The sequence below is a fragment of the Macrobrachium rosenbergii genome, chromosome 53 (assembly GCF_040412425.1).
Source record: "Macrobrachium rosenbergii isolate ZJJX-2024 chromosome 53, ASM4041242v1, whole genome shotgun sequence".
NCBI lineage: Eukaryota > Metazoa > Arthropoda > Malacostraca > Decapoda > Palaemonidae > Macrobrachium > Macrobrachium rosenbergii.
The window spans coordinates 12,140,324-12,162,823 of record NC_089793.1 but is presented as its reverse complement, the minus strand read 5'-3'; the positions used below and the strand labels follow the sequence as shown (position 1 = coordinate 12,162,823).

The window sequence follows — 22,500 nt, the reverse complement described above, 5'->3', positions numbered from 1 at the left end:
TCGTCCTCCTGGCTAAATTTAATAGATAAGAATCAAGGATCCTTAATTGTGCTAAAATTATTAATTATCTTGCGGATTGTTATATTTATTACAACTTCATCGGGTCTAGTAATTCCTGAAACAAATTTAAAACAAGAAGAATTCAACTCTAATAACTAAGACTTCAGTTGTATTAATGATTCTCCGCCCCTGTGATTCATTGATATAAATTTCACACGTCTCAGGGGGTATGTGATAGTAATGTACGAGTATATGGATCAGGAGCAAAGAATTTTAACCTCTTTCTCAGGCAATGAAATGATGAGTGATAAGGCATTCATTCCTGCAATATGTATGTGTGTGTGCGCGTGTATGTGTGTGTTTGTATGTGCATGTGTGTGAGAGAAAGAGAAAGAGATAGAAAATCGCAATCAAGATTATTGACGAGCCTCCAAGGAAGGAATAGATTTCAAAACGAAAGAAATGTGGTGAATTAAATCACCGGAGAAAAGATAAAAATTGCAAGGAGAACAAAAAGAGCCCAGAAAAAATGGAAGGTGAGGGAGAAAGTTAAAGAACCAAGAGGAAAAAAAAAATCTGATTAATGATCGTGCAAATAGGAAACGGCAGTAATGACCGTCAGCTACAACCGAAATACTGTTGGATTTATGACTTCTGTTATTTTTCCGAGAAACACGACAGAAAGGTGATGCTGTTATCGTGTGCTCTTGCGGTGGAAAGTTCTAAGCGGTTCGTCCTCGGGTTTCGGGAAATTCAGTGATACGGCTGCATGTATCCGAGAGTATTATCAGCGAGAGGTTACAGTTCGATCCCAAGCGATCCGGAAAGTTTCAGGCTCGTTCTGTTAGATTATAATGTGCCCGTGTTGATGTAAGTAGTCAGTTATGCCTCTGGCAATAAGTCGACTTTGGTGGGTCGCAGTCATATTCGAGAGAAGTATGGTCTGCAGTAATATCCTCATTCCGAAGGGCGTGTTGAGAAACAAGAGGAAATTATATATATATATATATATATATATATATATATATATATATATATATATATATATATATATATATATATATATATATATATATATATATATATATATATATATATATATATACATATATATATATATATATATATATATATATATATATATATATATATATATATATTATTATAAGAGCATTATAAAGCTCATCTTTTAATAACGGACTTTATGATTTAGCATGAAATAATACGTTAAGAATATTAACGTATTGTAATCCCACGTCTCTCTTTTTGCTAAATTTTTAACACTGCTCTCTCTCTCTCTCTCTCTCTCTCTCTCTCTCTCTCTCTCTCTCTCTCTCTCTCTCTCTCTATTTGTTATTATAAGAGGTAACCCATTCTTTATCACAGAAAGTATCTCATTCTTTTTTATTGTATGTGACATTCTTTTTTATTGTATGTGACACCACTGTTTTGTTATTTGAAGAGACAACCCACTCAGTGTTAATTTTGGAGATAACCCATCATTCATTAGCGAATACCCTATTCTTTGTAATATACAATACAGCGATTATTTGCTATTGTAAGAGACATCCCACATGTGCCTTGATTAGTAACGCAGGAGCCGAGCGTTCTGAGTGAAAGGGTAGACCCTTTTCCCATTCCTTGCAAATTTCAATTAGAGATGACAAAACCGGATGTTTCCTTGGAGGATGTTTGTAGTGGTGGCTATCTGTACATCGAACGCATTCGTATATATATGAGCATTTTACCATTTCTAATCATATCAACAGAAGTGTATCAACACTCGCTCGTACACCGGAGTAAAAATGTCACTCATTTCCATCGTCAGAGCTGTGGACTGGCACTCGCTGGGCGGAGTTCGATTCCCCACCGGCTGATGAATTAGAGGAATTTATTTCAACTCGCTATAATGTGGTTCTCGTTCACAATAGCTGTAGGTCCCGTTGCTTTAGTAACCACCTTAGGTAAAATAAGTCTAATCCTTCGGGCCAAATGCTGTTAATCACTCATTTACTTTTCTTTATCCATCGTCAGCAACCTTAGACATCCCATTTTCTTCACTTCCTTTCGTTTAGTTACACAAACCCACCCCTCTTCTTCTACCCCCCAACACAAAAAAAAAGATATAAAAAACCGCTACTTATGCCAAAGGGCTTATTAGAAAAACCTCTTTGCTATGCTGTTGGCGTCGCTTATATTCTCTTTCGTGTGTGAAGTTTGAACAAAACGTATAAAATTCAACTTTTCGAACGTTCCTGATGTTCTTATATGTGACACTTAGACAAATTTTACGCCCGTATGAGATCGCGCTTTGGGCGAGGTTCCAAAATAAAAAAAAGAAATAAAAAAAGCGTAAAAAAGTGAAAGAAGTAAACAAAAACGAGCGGCTGTAACCTACACCAAGAGACGAGCTAATTCCCGCGTCCAGCAACACCTGAAGACTACTCCCCCGCATTATGACAATTGAGGGGTTTAACATAGTCTTCCGAGGTGTTTACTTCCCATGGGTCATTGAAACCGACTAGCTCAAGTGTTACCCCCACTTTATCGAAATGAGCAGAGCCGGAAACGTGCGTGTTTTGATGCCTTCCGATGCAGTCACTGCCTGCCTGCCTGCCTGTCTGCCTGCCTACTAGTCCAGGCCGAAAAGGCGCTGCTGGGGGGAGAACGAAACGAAAACGGATGGCGCGCGAACGAAAGGCAGAGGATGAAGCCGGTCCTCGAGATCACGCGTGAGTGTGTGAAGGAGCAAAGATCGCAGCAAACACGGCGTCCCGGCCTTCGACCCTGCATACAAACGTGCTAGAAGAGGAAAATTTAATTTCACGCCTCCAAAATGACTTGTCTTTCCGTGGTTTGCCTACACGAGCGAGACCAGGGAGAGAGAGAGAGAGAGAGAGAGAGAGAGAGAGAGAGAGAGAGAGAGAGAACTTGAAAAACTTCGTGAAGTGAAAGGATGAGCCTAAGCCGTACAACTCTTACGAGGTTGTACGCCAAACTTAATCAGACGCGCAGATGAGCACTGTTAATATTAGGACGTATACGTCGTACTGTTTTATTGTTTATATCTGGGTTTTGCTGGATGCCTTTATTTTAGAACTCTCTCTCTCTCTCTCTCTCTCTCTCTCTCTCTCTCTCTCTCTCTCTCTCTCTCTCTCTCGCATTGACGAACTTTGAAGTTGGTTATGAACATTTACCTAATTCGCAGGAACTACATGTGCAGTGCGTCAGCCCATTTCAATTGAGCGTAAAGTACTCCCATTGACACTCTTCAGCAAGTCTCAGGTGCTTCATGAAGAAAGTGTTACAAGCTTCAGTTTTTGTGGCTTGTTCCCGTTTAACTAAAAAAAAGTTACGGATAAATGTGATGGGCATCATTGCTCTCTCTCTCATATACGGAATAGTTACGGATAATTCTGATGGTCATCATTGTCACTGTTTTTATATGCTCTCTCTCTCTCTCTCTCTCTCTCTCTCTCTCTCTCTCTCACACACACACACACACATATACAGAATAGTAACAGATGATTCTGATGGTCATCATTATCACTGTTTTTATATGCTCTCTCTCTCTCTCTCTCTCTCTCTCTCTCTCTCTCTCTCTCTCTCTCTCTCACATACATAAATTCTAAAGCTTTCCCAAGCTTATTCCTTTGTTGTCGGCTATAAGAATGTAGAAATTTATTACTGGAATTTATGCTTCATGCTCACACACAGTTCCTTGACCTTGAGGCAAACGTTTGTTCAATGTTCTAGCGACATGTTTTTATGCTTTCATAATACATTCAGTTTTCACGTCTCTTTTTGTTTTGTGTTTTGTATCACAAAGGATTATTTTTTTAGTTTAGATCAGATATTTTTATCCAGAATTGTTTTGTGCTTGTGAAAAGAAATATTCTTATAAAGATGAATAAAACGAATTCTTATATATAGCGGAAAATTCGAGGTTCTGAAACATCTTGCACTGCTTGAGTTTAGCTGTGTTGAAGTAAGTAGTTATATCTGAATGTTCCAAACGTCATTTTTAATATTTAACTCTAAATTGACTTCGAGTTATACTATATATACATAGGAGAGGCATTCCAGCCACGTTAACACTTTCACAACCCCTTAAGTTCCATCAGTCACGAAAATTAATTGTTTCAGTGACCATTAACGAAGTTACGCCTTTTAGACAACTAAAAGAACACTGAATATGTAGACCAACCTATAATAAAATTAAAAATATTCAATGTGCATATCAATTTTCGAAAACACTGCGAACATGAATGCGTAAAGAAATGAACGCAAGGAGATAATATCCTTCAGAAGCAATAAAGTGCGTCACCGTTACATTTACATAGTTTTGTCTAGCAAGCTAGTGGGTGGTTCATGAATGCAAAGTATCCCTGAGACGCCGGACTTTTCCTCTTGTCCGATAATTGTTTCGGCATAAATGGTTTCATTAGTATCGGAGTCTCTGTCTTTGTGCGCGCCTCAAGGCTCTGCCGTTCCTCTGCCTCAAGACATTGGTTACCAACAGAGCTCAGGATTACCCTATGCGTGATGTTGAGAATTTATTTTCATGGTGTTCAGAATTTTCCATTATGAAGAAGTGAGTTATCATACAGAAACTTGCAGGTTGATTGACTCTCTCTCTCTCTCTCTCTCTCTCTCTTTAGTTCCTCGTTGGACGTGTCGGTAGAGTGCTCGGCTGGCACTCTGCTAGGCTCGAGTTCGAGTTTCCGGCCGGTCAGTGAAGAATTAGAGGAATTTATTTCTGGTGGTAGAAATTCGTTTCTCTCTATAATGTGGTTCGGATTCCACAATAAGCTTTAGGTCCCGTTGCTAGGTAACCAATTGGTTCTTAGCCACGTAAAATAAGTCTAATCCTTCGAGGCCCAGCCCTAGGAGCTGTTAATCAGCTCAGTGGTCTGGTTAAACTAAGGTATCTCTTAACTTCTCTCTCTCTCTCTCTCTCTCTCTCTCTCTCTCTCTCTCTCTCTGTTGTTTGATATGGATAAATAAAGATCTATACTTTTCATTCTGACTCCTATTCATTGCTCAGTCTAAAATTCTTTAATGTCGGTCAGTGACCCTTGGTTTGTACAATAGTTTCCCTTCAATATTTTTTCCTTCGTCAAGGGCATTATGTTATTGTTTGTTTGTTTTTAGGATTACGTAAAAAGTTGAGCATAGATTTTTACGAAAATGCTACCAATAGTTAGACCCCGTAAACGGCAACAAGTCACTAAATTTTGGAAGAGATAGGAATGTAACATCTCTCTCTCTCTCTCTCTCTCTCTCTCTCTCTCTCTCTCTCTCTCTCTCTCTCTCTGTATACATACATATATGTATATGTATGTATATATATACTGTATATATACATTTGTATTGCAAAAGAGTGCCCCAATGACGACGATGTGCCAGAATAACCAGACGACGACGTTCGTGCTTCGAAGGGTCCAAGCTGTTCGACTCGTCCTGCAGAAATCCTGTCTACGGACTTTCTTCGTACTTAGCCGTGCTGTGTTCAACAGTTCCGAGAAGATATTTATGCGTCATATGCATAACAATCACGATATAGTTCCAGTGCCTTCGACAGAGATACCGATGACTGTCCCGCCGATGGAAGAGATCGAGGATAATTCATGGTCGAGTACCGTGAATATTTGTTGCCAGCTGTCTTAATGATTTTAGTGTGTTATTTTCTGATAGTTCTTGTTGTTGGGAGTAAAGCTCATTTGTGCTTGTAAGACTTCACGCAAGTGCGCTAAGACAATATCCCAGTAGATGCAAGTACGTCGCGAGAGCAGTATCTAAGCTGTAGTTCAGTAGACATTACTACTGAGCATAAGCCTATCTGTTATGTTTTATACATGCTTTTTTTTAGTTTGCCGTTAAGAGAGCGAGACGTTCTTTATGTGGTGGCTGAGCACTATTTCAGAAAATATGGCCGCCGTAATGTTAAAAGGTACAGTGTGATGAAAGAATTTTTGGTTTGCGAGATGGTACTCTTGAATCCAGTTGCAAATCTTTGTATTCAGCAAATAGTTGATCATCTCAGCAGTTAATGTGATGAACACGCGGTGTTGGCTGAGTCATATGACAAGTCGCTATGCGCGTACAGGAGTTCGTGTGTTATAGAATCTCGATTTTGTGTCTAATTCTGCCAAGAATTAGTTCGGTCGTTCATTAGCAGACCCTAGATCGGGATCGTGAAGACATTATCTTTGAGAGTGGCGAGCTCTTAAATTGGCAGAATAAAGGTACAGTCCAGACTCTTCGTTTTTCTATGTGAATTGTGGATTTATGGTCTTTTACCATATTTCAAGACATTTTTGAACTTATGTTTTTACCATATTTCAAGACATTTTTGATTTTGTGTGGGAAGTGGATGTAGCATTTTACTATTTCAATATTCTATTTTATTATGTTCTGTATTTTTTACCAGTATGCTATTTAATCATGCATTTTAGACTTTTCATTTATTATGTTTTGCATTTATATATTTTTTTGGAAGTATATCTGTGTTCATTTTTTTCGACAGATGTCATGGTTGTGGTTGTGGTTGTGGTTTGTGGTGATGACTTTGTGGGCAAAACATGATGTTATCATGCTGGTGTGATCTACAGAGAGAACAGACGCAAACCTTTTTCAATGTCTAGTATTTTATGTGGAGACTCGGAGACTAGACCTTACAAAGTCTATAATGGAATATGTGAGAATTTTTTGAATTTGCAGGCTATTAGCCATAATCAGATTTTTTTAGTTGGACTGAGACTAAATCTTGAGTTAGATGTTTTTCTTAGTTGACAATTTCATTTATGATGCATTTTAATCTTTGCTTTGTTTATTCATTGCTTGTTGGGTTGCTTTAAATAATAAATCTATTTTTGGTAGGAAAGATTGAGTTTTCCTTATACGACCCATTTCATTTCTTTAATGTGGAGTAAGAGAAAGAAGAAAGAGTGGAGAAGAGAGGAGAGAGAGAGAGAGAGAGAGAGAGAGAGAAAGAGAGAGGACTCGCTGTAAAAGAGAGGAAAAAGGGCGGAACCTTCACCGCCTCCTGAAGATAGACCAATCGGTATGCTACGTAATACTCCTACCTGGAATATTCTTATCTGTTTCCAACAGTTGTAACATATATATAACACATATACATATAAAATATAATGTATATGCCTTATACAGGTTTCATACTGAATCCTTCATATAATTAATTCATGCTGAATCTTGCATGGAATTAAGATATAGGAATAAATATTTAATGTTGTCTCCATGAATTCTGTGTAAGATAAAGCGTTCAGTTGATTTTTTATTGGTTGCCATGTTGGGTTAAGTGATTACCAGGGAGCCTTCCTTTTGGGATTATTGCTGTTAGATAATGCTAATTCATATAGGAGTTTCTCAAGTATAGAATGAAATTAGGCACAATATCTAGATTCCGCTTGGCTTATTTGGCTTAATTCATAGAAAAATTCTATGCAGCCGGCTATTTATTTTATTAAATATAGTTTTATAGTTTGTATTTACTGCTAAGTAGTGCTTTTATGGAGGTCTGTGGTTTATAACTGAAGAATTACAGGTTTTAGAAATTCTAGCGCTGACGTCACTTTGTGACCGTGGAGGGTTGCCCCGTTTGGCGAAGTCATTAAAAGTATGTAATATGCGAATATGCGACGCCATTATTACTATTGAATAGTATCGGTTTCCTAGATTCTCAACAGGAATCACCGTAGGATTTGTTCTTGAACGAGAACAGAAAATTGGGGCAAAGTCATGGTGGAGGACATCCTGGACAGCGAAGTGGAAAGAGTCTTTGTCAAGGTGCAGAAAGTAATGCTGTCGATACTATGGAAGTTACAAAGAGCCATTTATACCGTTTACGTATCATATATATCATATAAATATATATATATATATATGGATATATATATATATATATATATATATATATATATAATATATATATATATATATATTTATATTTATATATATATATAACTAAGGACAGAATTAACACTTTTTGAAGAGTGTGCGTAACGATGTCAAACGATCTTTTTATTAGTGAACGAAGGTTCATCGATAAATAACACTTCTCTCTCTCTCTCTTTCTCTCTCTCTCTCTCTCTCTCTGGTGTATCGCTCTCTCTCTCTCTCATCGTTTTCAGATTCACCCACAGATCTTACTCATTCTCACAAAGCAATTAAATGGATCTATTTTAAGAACGCAACAGTTTCTACAAAAATAAGTTTATTATTCAAATAACCCAACAAGAAATGAATAAAACAAAGCAAAGATTAAAATGTTAATAAATGATCGAGTCAGATACAAATCTGAACTGCAAAACAATGGGGAGCAAGTCATGGTATCCAAACATGGAAAAAAACAGTCTACCACATGACAAACAGTCCACACTATCCACTGTCCACAGTGTCCACAGACATTCAGCAAAGTGGAAAAAACATATGAATGTCTTGAGGGGATATGGCAAACGTACATGACAAAACAATAATATAAAAGAGGTCATATTAAATCTCCCATACCAGTCAAAAGTTCATAATGATTAGAAAATCATAAAAATCACAAGTTCATTTCTCTCCCATAAAAACAGAGATTTCAATGGATCTAGTTACAAGAGCCATTTACCTTTAGGGCAGATTTGGTGTAATCTACATACGTACTACAAACATTTTCTGTCACCTGACCGGCATTGCTGGGAGGGAATCAAACTATTTGCTGAATACAAAGATTTTACCTCGAGTCTCCTTGACCTAAACTATACTAAAATATAACATCTTGTTATATATATATTATATATGTGTCCTTTTTAAAATTGTATATATATATATATATTATATATATATATATATATATATATATATATATATATATATATATATATATATATATATATATATATATATATATATATATATATATATATATATATTTATACAGTATATATATGTATATATATATATATATATATATATATATATATATATATATATATATATATATATATATATATATAGTTTGTGTGTGTGTGTGTGTGTGCATGCAGTAACCATAATTAGCCAGATCAGCTTCATACCGCCGTGAAAGTTCTTATCCTACGGCCAAGGAGGTCGAAAGCTGGCAAAACATCGCTTGCAATTTAAACTCTAGCTTTCGGTTTTGGCGACCAAAAAATCGACACTGAAACTTTATGCGGACTCTTTGCGACGTTCATGGTCAGCGTCAATTACTTTTTTCATTTCGTGATAACTACACCGAATATTTAATATCATCAAATAAACACTTCAAGTTGCCTCATTTAATTTTCCGCCACTCTTGCTGCGTATAAGCGCTGAGTTAACACCAATTTTATACCATAGTCGTTAAAGCACCAATTTCTCAGTCTTTTATGCTTGTGTGTATACAGATGAAAATACAATTATTTATGCACGTCTTGAGTATATGCATACAACATAAGTATATAATTATGCATATCATGTTTGAAAATGATGCATCATAACTTGCCGAATTATGTTTTCCCTTAAAAATAACCATCACTTTATGTGGATATGAGCACATGAAATTGAACATGTGATCTCAGATGTTCCCATGGCTTTACGCATTATACAGTAACACAGCTAATTTTAATCATTCTTAGAGGTATAAAAGAAATGATTAGCTTTTATAAATATCTTTTCGCACCATACAGTAATGAAATGGTTCTTTGAGGTTTTACATTCTTGTGTCTGTTTGTTATATGCGTACATAACCTTTTATGGATGAATTCGTTACTCTGTCTGATTTATCCTTCCCGAACCAGATGTTAATCACTAATATTCCAGAAATCACTGAAATCATACTTTCGCAATTAAGTGAAACCTTCCAAGTTGTTTACGTTGACAGTTAAGGCATGCTGATGTGTATTTCATTTGAAAGGATAATCTAGTATTTATGTATGGTTTTACTGAAAAGATAATTTGGCAAGTAGATAATTCTGGAGAGAATTATCACTAGCCAACCACAGTTTTTTTTTTATTGTTCAATAAAAGGTTAAATACGCCTAACATTTCTTTCCAAAAGCCATTGTTGTTGCGTGCCTTAGCGATAGAGGGTTTCTGAATGACCCCTGAAGTAGGACCAGCGCTCATTAGTTTTACTCGAAAATTAATTTCCTGCAATAGCCTTCGGGCCCCAAGCTAACACTACTTTGATTATTGTTTGACTACTCTCTCTCTCTCTCTCTCTCTCTCTCTCTCTCTCTCTCTCTCTCTTTGTGTGTGTGTGTGTGCGCACGTGTGTGTATTTGTGGACTGAATGGAATGTATCTTGTTTTGGAAAATGTAACAGAAATTCTTTGTAAGAAGTTTCTTAGGTGATATTATTTTTAGTTCCTTGTACCAACTATAGCAATCTTAGGCCCTTTGAATTTTTATATATAAATATATATATATATATATATATATATATATATATATTATATATATATATATATATATATATAATGTATTTACTGTACTCTTTAACTTTGTTCTGTGAAATTTAAATGACCCATAAAAACAGTATTTACAAGACAAAACCGATCAACAATCCCTTGTAGAAAATATATTTCATCAAACTTCCTGGGTGCACCATTATTAATGATATTCTCATTATAAACTTTGTATCATATACATCGTCATCATCTTTGGCCCAGTCTTACTGTGGAAAAGTGTTTGTCATCACTGACCGAACTAGATATACTATTTATCCCCTCCGTTAATTGCGTATGCCTGCGTTTCTCTAAAATAAACGACTTGTTAATTTTGTTTTGTTATATATTTAATCTTGCGTCATGCGATTTCTCTACTCAATCGTGATTTCTGACAGCTGGAAGCCATCTGTCAGACATTCACTAAACCATCTGTTACAGTTTTTGACAGCATCATAATCAAACGGGCAAAGAATAAGAGGAATAGGTCCAGTATTTATAATGTTGTGAAGCCTCTGTAAATGTTACTCTTGAGAAAAAGAGAGAGGAACAGTGACTTGGGTGGAATTTTATGTAGGACAAAAACCAAGTGTTTGGTCGCATAACGCCTTTCTCCATTTACCCATGTGCTTAGTTATTTTTACACTGAAATCAGATGTGTACCAGATTATTGTGTACATAACTTCTGTTTATCCACGTGCCATAATAGAAAACCTTTGAGCCATAAACAGTTTGAGAGGTTTCAGGTAATTAGTGAAGCATGATTTAATTGATTTCGGAAATCGTGATGAACATCCTCTTGAAATAATGGCTGAAAAATAATTAATATCTGTATTTTGAAACAGTAAGGTTGAACTATCATTGCTTTAATAATATTTAAATAATTAATTTGGTCGCTCTCTTCATCGGCTTCCTAACTGTTACCTTGCACCCTGCTCTTCGAATTCCGCTCTTGCGTCGATAGCATTTCGATTTTGTTTTTAATTAGGAAGGGTTCAATTAATTTCGCTAACCATAAATACAGAGAGGAGGAGAGACAAACACGATAGGAAAGATTGACAGTCATACAAACACACGCACGTGTATGTATATATACATATATAACATATATATATGTATATATATATATATACTGTATATATACACAAACTCTTAAGGCACATTTGCACACTCAAACAATTTCCCTTAAGTCATGGCATTATTTGCAAAGTATTTTCTTGTTCATATTCTGAATTTGTCTTCAATATAAATTCTCTTTTTCCTTCAGGTATATTTCTTAGGAAAAGTACGTTGTGATTATATATATATATATATATATAATATATATATATATATATATGTATATATATATGTATATATATATATATATATATATATATATGTATATATATATAGCCTACACATATACACATACACACACACAGTACTCTTCCGTACGTGTGGACGTACGCGCAGAAGACAGAGTTTTCCATAATTCCTCCGAAATATTTTCCCCACGTCTGGCTAACCCCAGTCCGAAACATTCGGTCTGCCCCGAAATGTTGGAGAGATGCGTCGGAGTCGACGTAGACGTTGAATGGCTACCTGATGATAATGCGCATTTTGGCGGTCAGGAGGACCAGGTCGCCACGAATACTGAGAGCGTCTTTACAATGGAACCGGAATTATTATTGTTGGGAAAATTGATGTTGCTCTAGACGAAGAAGGAAAAAAAATGGAAGATAAAAATATGGGAGTGGGTGAGTGAGTGAGTGAGAGTGATTTCAGTCTTTTTCTCTCTCTTTTTTTTCTTTATATTTTCGTTACCGATTTTACAGAGAAAAAGAGAGATAGTACAAGGAAATGACCTAACTTTGATCCGGGTTCCTCCCCCAAATCTCTCTCTCCAGAAATGTACGTTATAGGACTTTTTGGCTCCGAGGTGTTTTCAGCGAAACTCACGGAGAATTTAAAAGTCGTCTTACCGTCATTTTGTAGGATGTTTACTCGCTAGTGGAGAAAATTTCTAAAGAAAAAAAAATGTTGAATATTTCTTCTGTGATTCGCCCAGTCCTGGGTACTCACAAGAGGCGGATATGATATGTATCCAAATGCAAAGAGCGATCACAGATGTAGTGAAACTGTAAATCCATCTGTTAAAGAAAAGTAACTGAATACAGAGCTTATAAAGGATCAAATTCCTTTGAGGCAAACACACAGAGGTTCCTACAGCCACCAAAAATGCAACAACAGCCCACATCAGGATCGTTAATAATCTCAAAAAGCTGAGATTTCTAGGTATCGAAAACAATATAGTATGCGTATGCTTTTGTGTCTCTGTATATATATTCCTAGGCATTTTGTTGCTTTCTTCTATTGTTTTTGGGTATTTTCGAACAGTTGCGTAACTCTGGAAAGTGTACCCTCAAAGTGAATGATTTTTTCATCGGTTTAGTTACGGTAACGGTGCTCTCCTCCTCTTGTACTTACTTGATCAAACGGCCCCTGGCTTTATTATATATAAAAATAAATGGATTATACTTAATTTTTTTATCTGGTACCCTAAGGGGGCGGGGAGGAGGGTAGTGCCATCAGTGTAGGCATTACTTGAGGTTCTTTGCAGCTGCCCATCGGCCCTAAGCTGCTAACCCCTTTCATTCCCTTGACTGCACCTCCGTCACATTATCTTTCTCCCATCGTACATTCCACCCTCTCCTAACAGTTTACTTATGCAACTGCGAGGTTTTCCTCCTGTTACACCTCTAAAACCTTCTTTACTTTCAATTTGCCTTTCAGCGCTGAATGACCTCATTGGTCCCAGCGCTTGACTTTTGGCCTAAATTTTATCTTCCAGGTCCAGTTTCTATCTGGAGCACCTACTGCAGTTTTGCCTAATACAGGTGTGCCAGTTCGTCCTTAAGCTGCTATACAATGGAACATCAGCGCCATTGAATCTCTTGGGAATTGCCTCGTCACTTCGCCTAATGCGTCCCAGAATGTTAATCAAGAAGTTGATGTTCGTAGTTCGTAAACTGAGCTATAACGAGTCGGTCTGATCCGGTACAGTAAAAGACAGCTTCACGAGGATCACAAACGAACAGCTGTCGGGTCCCTTCCACCTCCCTTCCAGCAAATAAAGGCTGTCATTGCTAAACAAGGCAGTAATACGTAACATATTAATGAAAATGAGAAGTGATAAGCAAAGCAATGGATGTAACCATTCGTAGACGTCTTGAACAGAAGCACCTTGTATTTGACACTTTCAGAAATCATATATCTTGGAAACTGAATGATAGCAGTTTGTTCATTTTGCGCGTCTGTTGAGGAATTAAAACAAAAAATATTGGGAATTTCACAGATATGTGAAAAAAGACTGCTTTATTAAATCGGAAAATCGTAAGGTCAAAAAATAAATCAAAACATTTAAAGTTTTCCGTTTTTCATTATTTTCTTCAGACTTGGCTAAAAGAAATCAAGGGTGGTCGATTTCATTTACTTGGGTGATTTAAAGAAACGTTGCTTTAGATTAAATAGTGAAAATTATTTGTTATCATTAGAAAGAGAGTAAGAAAGGAATTTTTATTATAAAAAGAGAGAGGGAAAAGGACTGGTTATAAACAGAAATAGGAAAGAAAGGATTGGATAGTATTAGAAAAAGGAAGAAATGATGGTTTACTGGGAAAAGAAAATAAAAAGGACTGGTTATTATTAGCAAGAGGGAACTAAGGACTGGATATTACCAGAAAGAGAAGAAGGACGCGATTGTTTATTATTATTAAAAAGGGGGATAGAAATGATTGGTTAATATTAGAAAAAGGGATGGAAAGGATTGCTTAAAAAGTATTGGTTATCATAAGAAACAGAGAAGGTGGGATTGATTATTACTAAAAGGAAAGAGGTTTGATTTTTATTGAAAGAGAAAGTGATAATTGGTCATTAGAAACAAGACGGAAGATATTAGTTACTGTATTATTAAAAGACAAACAGATGAATGAAGTAAGAACACATATTTAGTGATCGAAATGGCTGAAAGCATGGGAGAGAAGATTATAGTTTTGAAAATTGTGAAATCATTTATTGAAAATTAATGGTATTTACAATGGAGAAAAGTGAAGCTCTTAAGAAAACTTAATTGTTATTTTTCTGTTAAATCAGTTTCCCATCTTTTTTATAAAATATTGTTTGTGCCTTATGTCCCTGTCAATTATATTTTAATATCATTTGCATTTATATATTATATATGTGTATATATATATATATATATGGTTTTAGATTTTCAAATGCTAGTAGTCTACTTTTTTGTCTCTGTTACTGATATTATTTTGAGTACATCTGAGATCTCTCAATATGGAAATCTGTCATTCATGTCAATTTCAGTTATTTTGAGTACAGAAATTATTTTCATACTATGTCATATTACCTGTTTTGACAAATGCCTGCTTGGTTAGTCAAGGAGTTTAAATAATTCCCTTGGTATAATCTTAGAAGAAGGAGTATTTGAATAAGTTTGGTTACATAGTTTTGAATTAAATACCGAACTTTCTTGCAATGTGTAATAATGAATTTGTTTGACAACAAAAAGAAAACTATTTTTAAAGATTGCTTTTGATTTGGGTGGTTCATCACTGTCAGCCCACTTAGGTTCATACTTTCACGGATAAAAACTGTAACGCTAGAATATGAAGGATTCTCTCTCTCTCTCTCTCTCTCTCTCTCTCTCTCTCTCTCTCTCTCTGTGGCAGTGTGTGTACTTTTCTCCTATTCCAAATTAGAATTTTGAAACAAAACAGAAACGGAAGCCAATCTGGAAAACTTTGTTGTCATACGATACTGTGTTTATTTTTTTTATTTGGAAATAAACGATAAACAAAGGGTGCTTTACCCTGAGTGGAATTTGGCCCAGGCGAGCAAAGAAAGTGCACCCGGATGTCTCCGAGGCAGACAAGTACAATTTGTTCTTTTGCTTCAGCTTTGCGGCCAACTGACATTTGTAATTAAGGAGGAATTTCGCACATTCTCGGAGGCGCACTGACTGGCCTTAAACAATGTAGGTAATTTTCACAAGAAAGTGCAATTAATTTTGCGGCCTGGTATCTTTGATGTTGCAAACAGAAATAAAGATTGTCTTCCATAATTAATCGTGAGGGGTTGGATCATTAACAGTGCAGTTGCAACCACACAAAAAGGGAAAAATCTTTTGTTGATTTTATACATTTGCATCATCAAGAGCTCAGTTACAGAGCATGCAGAAGGTGGGCAACGTATGCAATATTTTTATTATTAATTTTTTCTTTATAGGGACATTGCAAATCATCTAGCGTTGCATATTTAGGAATTTTGGTGTGTTTGTCTCGACGGTTTGCAGTATGAAGTGCCTAACACTATATCATAAGAGAATCTCATGATACAGTTGCGTATTTCCAAACTCGGGAAAAATTGAAGTGTTTTGTAAGATGGTTATCCTCACGTTTCAAAGAAATCAATGTAACTGGTGTTTATATGCGAAAAAGAGAGCGTTCAGACGTGAGGTAACCGCAGCTCTAAACACTTTCTGTTCACATTTTTATTTTAAAACCCAGCAAATGCCAGACTCTTCGTATTCAAAGATGCCTTCCCCTGTTCGGCGTGGCCTTTTGTTGTATATAAAGATACACTCACTGAATGTAATTTTAGAAATGACGATCAATACGTTAACATCGATTCTCGCACGGACGTCTGTCACCGCGCGGGTTGGAGAGGCGGAGGGCACTTTTAAAATCAGAAGAATTTTCATCTATCCGGAATCTTATCCACGCAGAACCGATATCCAGTCCAATCCTATCGAAATTCTTTCCCAGACCTCCGACTGTCTTTCCTTCCTTTCAGAAGGTATTAACTTAAAGGGTTGTCCCCTTGTTTAATTGATCAAGCTGATCACGTATTACCTAACTGTTAATGACAAGGCTTCTCTGTATTTTATTATTTCCTTTAGGTTTTAGTTTTATGTAAAAGAAAACTATTGAGAAGGCTATGTGTCTGTCCGTCCGCACTTTTTCTTCCCGCCCTCAGATCTTAAAATCTACAGAGGCTAGAGGGCAGCAAATTGGTATATTGATCATCCACCCTCCAGTCATCAAACAGGAAATTGCAGCTCTCTAGCCTAAGTAGTTGTTATTTTATTTAAGATTAAAGTTAGCCATGGATCGTGCGTCTGGCACCGCTATAGGTGCCAACAACACATGCCACCATCGGGCCGTGGCTGAAAGTCTCATGGGCCGCGGCTCATACAGAAAACTCGATTGCGCCGAAGAACCTTCGGAGCATTTTTTACTTGTTATTGTATTCGATTAATCTTTCCAGCCTTGAAGATCTACCATATTATACTGAAAACGAGTCTGCTCCATTTTTTTTTTCTAATGATTTGTAAAATACATCAAGTCTGCGTTCTTACGCTTTATTTTTGCTTTCCAATTTGGCAACCTATCATATCTTTCATAGTAATAGTTTGCCATTGTAGCTTACCTGTTAAATATTAGAAATGCACCACTTTTTATAATTTGCTGACGTCTTTTTATAGAGAACCATATGTACCTCTAACATTTTGCTTGAATATTTACCAAGTTTAAGTATTTTTCAACAATGTCATCAAAGCGAATCTAGCGCAACTTAGGCAAGAAGTATCATTTTATTAAAAACACTCTTTAATGCTTTATTTAAAAGTAAGGTTTTAATTTTGTTCGGGCAAACTTAAGTTTATTCGTAAAAGCGCCTTCTCTTTGTATACGTCAGAATAAACTGTTTCCAGTGTTTTTCAGATTTTCATTGTATTCTCACCACTTTTGTAAACAATGCCCCTAATGATGGGAATGGCGCCCCCAAAACTATGGCAATGATATGAGCATCAACGGCTCTCTGCTTTCATCCTTTTTATTGTGGAAAATTGTTCACGTTTAGTGAAAATTGTATTTCAGCTTTTCGTTGAGTGGGAGAAATGTTTTACACCTTTTAAAATAACAAATCGAGCCGGGGAATTGTGGTCACTACGGTGCACAATTTTTTCTTGCATTGTTTTCCCCTCCCCGTCTTGAATTGAATGCTTGAGAGACGAGCCTTGCAAGAGGTTTGTGCGTTTGTTGAAGTGTACGTTAATATCTCAGGAACGGAGATAATTTGGTTAGCCTCCCTTTGAATTTCGCTTTGCGCCATATTCGTAGCTTTGGCAATAGCTTTGGCAATAGCTTTGGCAATAGCTCGTTCACAACCTCGAATTGTGTTTACTGCGAAGGATAAACGGAGGAAATCGCGGGCAACAAGAGATATATCCTTTGTGAGACATTTTCCACAATAGAAAATTATCTTTTTAAGGTTTTCAGCGGAGGGCGAGTCAACTAAATGTTCACATTTCTTTTAGTTGCTGTGAATACCTCTGTCAGTCTATATTTTTATTTTGTGCTATTTATTTATTTGTTTATTGCTGGGCGGAGTGGGAGACGGCCGTACACAAGCAGAATGTATCTTTCTGTAGATATTGCCTAAAGTTGACATGTGCATTCACCATGCAGAGCAATAAACAACAGTGCATAACAATAAACAAAAAAAAAAAAACCACGGCAGCAAAAGCACTCCCTTAGTTTGGGCATTCCGCTATTCCCAGTTTCCTTGACAAAGGTAAATATATACACTAATTGGTAAAATAGTTCTTTCTGATAACCCTATTTTCAGTCGTCTCTGATATTTTCTGTAAATTAGGTACATGGATCAGATCAGGTGACAGCGTCTGTATAAAGAGTAATCAACTCTACGTTTGTGTTTTTCAAATGCGGTTTTTAAGTATTACAAAACGAGAGCTGTCGTGTTTTCCGATGTATACAAATCACTTCTAAGGATTGCAAAAATCCTTGTTGCAGTTGCAAGTAGAAAGTACTGACACTTGCTCCGTAATATCATACTGGTATACAATATTACCTGAAATGCATCTTTTTATCATAATTCCCTGACCTGCAATTCCTCACGGGCTGATCCACTACTGGTAAAATCCAGCATAAATTCTTATCTCTGCTGGATTCAGCCTCCCCAAAGGGGAAGAGAGAGAGAGAGAGAGAGAGAGAGAGAGAAGAGAGAGAGAGAGAGAGAATGAAGCGTGGATGAGTAGGCACATAGATATGGCTACATGTCCCACGGACTTTTGCCGCCCCCGGCCATAAGAATATTCAATAAATCAATCCCAAATTCCGGTTTTAATCGGACTGCTTTGTTCTTTGATCCGTAGCCTGTATGAGCCTTTCGCCCTTTTCCTAGTTACAATTTTTTTGTTTTCAGTTTTAATTGTAATGTGATCACCAGTTGCGAATCTACGAATGATTTCGGGATTGTGTAAGAGTTCTCTCTCTCTCTCTCTCTCTCTCTCTCTCTCTCTCTCTCTCTCTCTCTCTCTCTCTCTCTCTCTCTCTCTCTCTTCCTTGAAAGGAGATAGGCCGGTTCTTATCACAGAAGAAAAGTTACCCTCAAAAGTTATCGTCCAGTGGTCGAATGTGACTCAAGCTTCACCGAAAAGCATACTCAACCTACAATGCTTGTTGACATTTTCACTTGCAAGCGCAGTATTTAAAGACTACTATGCACACTTCGCATTGAAACTACCTTACCGGGATTAGCTTCAAACATTTTTCTCACTGAGTGTATTACCTTAGCTGAGGTATTTCACAAAAAGCTTCTGTGGAACCTTGGGTTTGGTGCATTGCGGTATGGTCGCATCCTGTGAAAAGCATTTAAATGAAATGTGATCATAACTGTGAATGCAAAAGATTTATACCACAATGTCTAACTGTAAAAGTAAGGGTGTGCTCATTCTCTAAAAGCCACATATTGGTCGACTTTCTTTCTCTTGGGGTCCTTGACAAGTCAAGATGAGGTTGTATGAGGTTCTGGATCGTCTGACAGATTTTAGGATTTGTCAACTTTTTAGTTTCTTATTTTATGTAAGCAATAATTGTTTGCTCATCATTATTATATTTTAATTTCTACACTGAAATATTTATTATTATTATTATTATTATTATTATTATTATTATTATTATTATTATTATCATTATTATTATTATTATCATTCACCTGAGCGTTTGTAATTTCACAACTTTTGCACATTTTTCTTTTTGCTTTGTCTTTCTTTCTTGTTCTGTACATGCAGTGGAATGAAATAATTTATTTTTATTATTATTATTGTTGTTGCTGTTATTAATAATTCTTTGTTTTTTACGCATCTGCAAAGTTGAAATTACACACGTTTTTAATGTTTATCTCATTTTGCGTTGTCCATCTCTTTCCATTTTCTTTACTTGAAGGGAAAACGAGAGGACAAAAGGTAAATCCTGACACCGAGAAGGCGATGCTGAGGACGCTCTGATTGTATCTCCTTTCTCCATCATCGCCGACATCACCTTCATTATTATCGTCGTGCGGTCTCCTCCCTTTCTCTCTTTTCCTCCCCTTTCCCACTCCCAGTTTTGTTGCTTTTCCTCATATTCCTCACTTTTTTCCCTCTGCTTTTATTTTCTCATTCCTTTTATTGCTCTGCTAGTCTGTCCTTTTTTCCTCCTCTGTCCCTTTTTCCTCCTTTTATCTCAGTTTTCCTTCGCTTCTTGCCTTTCTTCTTATTCTCTACCTTATTCCTCTCTGTTTTGCCATGCTGCTTATTACCTCTTCATTTTCTCCTTATTACCTCTTCTTTTTCTCCGCGCCCCCTTTAGCCCTCTGCTCTTCTCCCTTTTCTCACATTTCTCCTCCGCTTCTTCTTCTTCTTCCTCTTCCTCTTCTTCTCCTCCCACCCCCTCCTCCTCCTCCTCCTCCTTCTTGGTCTTCTTTTTCTCCTTCCCATCGCCGTGAGCATCGAGTTCTTTTAGCGGGAAAATACCGGCAAGATTTGCCGACAATTAGATCAAAATTGCAATTCGTCTCTCTCTTTTTCTTGGCCGGGGGGCGGCAAACCCATGAATAATTCTGAAGTTAATTTTACGGGTCTACACTATTAACCCCGGGGCCAAATAGAATTTTCCGGTTCTTGATAAGAGAGAGAATATATGTTGAAATGACTCGGGGGAGGTTAGTTCATAAGAACCTGTAATTTGGATCTCTCCTCTTCCTCCTCTCCTCCTCCTCCTCCTCTTCCTCCTTTCTCTCTCCGCTCCTCTCTTTACGTTCGCTCTCTCTTCTTCTTCTCCTCCTCCGTCTCTCTGTCTCTCTCTCTCTCATTTTTCTTCTCTTAATTCAATCACAGAAAAACGAGATTTTCCGTCGGAAGTCAAGCGTTGCGGACATTTCTATCGGTTTTGTTCGTGTCAGTGAACTCACAGGGCCAGGGCTCCGAAGCTTTTCACTAAACAGCTACGATGGGATTTGAAGCTGCTGGCATTTTTTTTTTTTTTTTTAGCGCTCTGTTCTGATTTTGTTCTACTCTACATTTACTTACACAGACACACACACATATATATAATATATATATAATTTATAAATGCGTGTATATATATATAATATAAATATATATATATATATACATATAAATATAAAAATTTAGGTTTATGTGCATTTTCTTACTGTATTAAGTAAGTCTTTAGTTTGGTTTTTGTTCCATGTTCCATGAAACAAAAACATCTCTCCCGCCTTTATGATGTTTTTGATGATAATGCTTCTCTCTCGCTCTCTCTCTCTCTCTCTCTCTCTCTCTCTCTCTCTCTCTTCTGCCTTTATACTCTTTTTGGTAATTAGAGCCGGGGTTATGAGTCTGCGACATTTGGAGATGGAGGAGATGGTTAGTCTTGAGCTGTACATCCAACTCCTCTCCAGCTCCCTTCCGCCTTCCCACCCGGGAATTCCCTCTCCGCCCCTTCCTTCATCTTTTTTCTGTCTGTCTTCTCCTTCCCGCCCCTCGTCTTTTTCCTTGCCTTTCTTCTTAGGCTATTTAACTCTCCTCGTCCTTTTCCCCTTTCCTTTTTTCTCCTCCCCTGTCCCCTTTCCCTCAACCATTTTATTCCTCCAGCTCCCTCACCCCTTTTCGTCTATGTCCCCTCCTTTACCCTCATCTTATTTACCCCTTCACCTTACTCTATGCTTGTCCCCCTCACCTTACCCTCTATGTCTTTGCCCCTCACCTAAACCTTCTTCTTTTCCCTTAGTTCCCATCCCCCTCTACACTCCCTTCCTCCCTATCCCCCACACCCCTTTCCTTTCCTCTCCGTCCCCTTCCATCTCAGTCTCGCACTCCCCGCTCCTTCCTTCCATTTGTACCTCCCCTTCCTCGTCCTCAGGCGGCCGCGTCTTGTGCCTCCTCCTTCTACTCCTCCTCCTCCTCCTCCTCCTCCTCCTCCTCATCTCGTCTCTGGTTTAGCTGCATTTTAGTATCAAAGAAAGGATGACGCGATTTTGCTCTCGTATCTATATTATGTTTATGCGTAATGTTATGTTTCTGTTTTTGGAGATGGGTGTTAATTTTTGGCTGTTATTGTTTAATTAATCTTTTTTTTTTTCTTCTGACGGCATTTTCCTATATCCCATTTGTTTGTCAGTGCATTTCTTGCGCCTGTCATAGTTCTTCATACTAATATTTCGGCGGTTATTACCTGTTTAAGCATTTTTTTTTGTCTTATAATAGTAGCTTCCTGTTTTGCCATTTTTTGTCAGCGCTTTGCTTGTGCCTGTCACAATTCCTCGCATTAATATTTCAGCAAATATTACCTGATTAAACATTTCTCTTGTCTTTTAAAGTTGTTTCCCATTTCCCACTTATTTGTCAGTGCCTTGCTTGTGCCTGTCTTAATTCTTCATACTAATGTTTATGTTGCTGTAACTTTAATTATCCAAAAAGTACTAGAAGCTTTCCTAATCCTTTAGTCGCGCAAATACTCTAAATCCTACTTTCGTCATTCTGATCGCCAGCATGTCTTCTGCAAGGCAGCATCCACTTGGGACCTAATAACTTTTCTTACCTAGGCTTGGATATTGTCTCAGCGGGATTTCGATAAGTTTCTGTCAACGGCTCGATATGCCAAAGGAATTTCACCGAGTCTGACATTAGGCTGTGTTAACTAGCTTAGGACAT

General features: G+C 37.1%; 1 long non-coding RNA gene across 1 annotated transcript in view; it reads left to right on the top strand.

The window, feature by feature from the left end:
- LOC136834291 (uncharacterized) overlaps positions 1 to 22,500 on the top strand; it is an 88,868-nt gene that overhangs the window by 65,980 nt on the left and 388 nt on the right. The gene's annotated exons all lie outside the window — the stretch shown is intronic.